Genomic DNA, 3,994 nt, shown 5'->3' on the forward strand with positions numbered 1-3,994 from the left:
TTTGTTGGATGAGTCTAATTAAGCTACGTTGAATAAGAGAAAGAGAAGAAGAAGTAAAAGAAGAAGGAGGAGGAGGAGGAGGAGGAGGAGGAAAAGGAGACAGAAGAGGAGAAGAAGAAGAAAAGAAGAAGGAGCAGGAGAAGGAGGAAGAAGGAGGAAGAAGGAGAAGGAGGAGCTCCTTCTCCTTCTTCTCCTCCTGCTCCTCCTTCTTCTTATCCTCCTCCCTCTCCTTCTCCTTCTTCTCCCCTTCTTCTTCTTCCTTCCTTTCATTTTTCCTCTTTCTTCTCCTCTCGTCTCCTTCTTCGGGCTAAATTGTCTAAGAATGCCTTTTTGGAGCAAGTTATGTCATTTCGAGGATAATTAGCTAAGTATAGGTCATTTTTTATTAAATAGACCATTTAGGAGCTAACTAAGCTAATTATGTCATTTAGATGGATAATTAGCCAATTTAGGCTTTGTTGGATGAGTCTAATTAAGCTACGTAGAATAATAGAAAGAGAAGAAGAAGTAAAAGAAGGAGGAGGAGGAGGAGGAGGAGGAGAAGGAGACGGAAGAGGAGAAGAAGAAGAAAAGAAGAAGGAGAAGGAGAAGGAGGAAGAAGGAGGAAGAAGGAGAAGGAGGAGCTCCTTCTCCTTCTTCTCCTCCTTCTCCTGCTTCTTCTTATCCTCCTCCCTCTCCTTCTTCTTCTTTTCCTCTTCTTCTTCTTCCTTCCTTTCATTTTTCCTCTTTTTCTCCTCTCGTCTCCTTCTTCGGGCTAAATTGGCTAAGAACGCCTTTTTGGAGCTAATTATGTCATTTCGAGGATAATTAGCTAAGTATAGGTCATTTTTGAATATATAGACCATCTAGGAGCTAACTAAGCTAATTATGTCATTTAGATGGATAATTAGCCAATTTAGGCTTTGTTGGAAGAAGGCGAAGGAGGAGCTAACTAAGCTAACTAAGCTAATTAAGCTAACTAAGCTAACTAAACTAACTAAGCTAATTAAGATAACTAAGCTAACTAAACTAACTAAGCTAACTAAGCTAACTATGTCATCTAGCTATATTTTATTAAATAGGTTTTTTTGGAGCTAACTAAGCTAATTATGTCATCTAGCTATATTTTATTAAAACACTAGAAATAACATACCTAAGTTAGGGTCAAGCACGGTGGCTCTCGCTTGTTTCACCTGGAGAAGGCTGCCTTGGAGAAGGCTCGATTGTAGAAGGGTCGTGCGATGCGTTTCGGGACATATTCTGCACCAAACATCGTTTGCAATGTGTAGTTAGCATGAAGAAACTCTTAAGATCACTCCACTGAAATGAAACTCACCGTCCCCGCCACGTTAACGACTGGCATCGGCGAAGGGACTTGGCCGTTCTTCTCGAACATAGACTGAACATTTGGTTTCGACAAGTCAAACTTTTTATTTATTAATGAAATGGACATTCAAATGCAAGATTTGAAATAACATGAAGAAGAAACTTACCACGAAGAGCTCGTATATGGCCCTGGTAGACGCATCATTCCGTGCCCTCTCCGCCTCCACCAATGCAGTCGTCCTCTCCTCCAGCTCCATAATTTCCTTATCCTTCTCCTCCATAGCCGCCTGCATTGCCTCTCTCTCTTTCTGAATAGCAGTCTACAACACAACTCATTGTTAGCATATTGGTTCCAACGCACAACATAGGGCGGAAAGATATTTGAGTCCATTAAACTAACCTCGATGGCGAGCTCGACTGGCCGTGCACGACGTGTTATCTCCGGACAAGAGCTCGTTTGGCGTGCCTTTATCTGCCGGAGAGAGCTAGGACAACGTATAAGGCCGTCTCCAATGGTGATCGAGCCATGGGGCCTCCCGTTGCCAGCTATCATCACCAGCTCTGGATCAATAGGCCCCTCGCTCGGGTTAAAGTCCTCCCCTTTCCTCGCCTTCCCGTGATCTCTGTACTTCACGAGCTTGTCGTGGGAGGAGATGTTGGTGAAGTTTTTTGGATGCTCGAGGTCAGACTCAGAGAATGCCTTGACCTTCTTGTACGAGGCAGTATGGGCCATCGCATACAGGTCGTACATCTGTGGCTCCTCCGTCTTATTGTGACGCGCCTAAAAGAGAGAGAGAGGAAAATTGTATTGGTAAAGGAGAAGGAAAATTGAATTGCATGAGGCATGAAGCAAACCACATACCCAGTTCTCGCCAAATTGGATTAAGTTGACGCTCCCTTGATGGTGTGGCACGCCAACCATTTTGCCATGCCTCTCCTTGGCGTTGTTGTGGCTGGCCTCCCACATTTCGGAGCACCACTGATCCACCAAGGCCTCCCAACAATCCATCTTATCCACACACCATCTCAGGGGCACCTAAGTTAATAAAGAGAAATTTGAGAGCGTAAGAACCAAATCAAGGAAACTAACTACAAAGCCTTAATAATATGTAATTACCTTCATGTAATGCTCCTTCTCCATCTTAGCATCACGGCACTTCGCCTTGTCAAGCCTAATACACCGCGTGGCATAGTAGTCTCGAACAGCCTGCACCCGAGCCTCGTGCCGAAAGTTTTGAAGTAGGCGGCGACATTCGGTTTCGATAACCTTTTTCGCGTCCTCCTCGTATCCCTCCTCACACCTGTAGTAGGTCTGCAAACGATACAACACCGATTAGTACAATAAATAGCTATGGTTGATTTATAATTGTGTGAAAGAGAAATTACCCAGAACTTTCGGATCACCATGTCCGCCCTCGTGTCACACAAAACACCATCGATCTCCACCTCCGGCGGGGCCGGGGCACCCAAGTAGTGCTCCTAGGTCATTCCTACCTCTTGCTCCCGACCGGGCAACGTAACAAACCCTGGGAAGTTTTGACGGCAAAGAACACCAAGGACGCTGTTGGGCTTGCGGACACCCTTGGCAACAATCCAATCCCTACAGTATGACAAATTAAAGCCAAAACATTAGATATTTGAGAAAACCCGAAGGCAAAAGGTTAAATAAGAGTAAATTAACTTACTTCTCCCCATTTGGCCTAATCGACCACCTCTGCTCGGGGGTCGCTGGCACGAGCGGGAGCCCCGAACTACCACGCTGGTACACGGTAGGCCCCTCACCCAGCTCCTCGTCTCCACCAGCATGGCCACTTGCCTCAGGCCAGGTATCCCACTGGGTCTCTTGGGACGTACCCTCATCCCTGCCTTGCTCCGGAGTCGCCTGGAAGGAAGCCTCTGGGACAGGAGTCTCATGGGTCGAAGGCTCATCGACCTGAGGCTCGTCGACCCGAGGCTCGTGAACCGGAGACCGTGTAGCCTGCACCTCAGACGAATCCACCCTAGAAGTCCTGTGCTCAGGTGAATCAGCTTGGGGTGGTGGCGGTGACCGTGTAGCCCTACCTCTCCCGCGGCCACGTGTACCTTTAGTACAACATAAATACCAACATGAGTAATAAAATGTATATAAATACCAATATGCATACAACATGAGTACAACATAAATACCAACATGAATACAACGTGTACCTTTAGTGCCTCTCGGCTTCGCGGGGGGTCAACCTCCTATCACGGGGGCCGCTCCTTGCAAAGTAGAGAGCAACACTCTCCGAAGAGGCGAGGCAGGAATGGAAGTACCCATCCCATCACCCGCCGACTAAGAAGCAGCCGCGGAGTGCTTTCGACCCTTTCCCACCATGTTTCAACACCTGTCATGACAAAGAGTAAATGAAATGGTGTTGTCTTTGTCGTCTGCTTTGTGCCAGCTGACGGCAAAGAACCTCTTTGCCATGTGTCACCAGACGGCAAAGGAAAGCCAGACGGCAAATTTCTGAATTCCAGTAGTGGCTCCTAGGTCAGTACTGCTCTGATACCAACTTGTCACGCCCAAGATGCGATCCTATCCTGAATTTCGCACGAGGGCCTCGTCGGGGATAGAAGCGCATCTCGTCGTTTCGCAAGAATGGATATCGTTACAAGTACATGTACTGAAAAGAAGAGATATATAGAATTGGCTTACACTCGCCACAAG

This window comes from Hordeum vulgare, chromosome 7H, assembly GCF_904849725.1.
Source record: "Hordeum vulgare subsp. vulgare chromosome 7H, MorexV3_pseudomolecules_assembly, whole genome shotgun sequence".
Taxonomy (NCBI): domain Eukaryota; kingdom Viridiplantae; phylum Streptophyta; class Magnoliopsida; order Poales; family Poaceae; genus Hordeum; species Hordeum vulgare.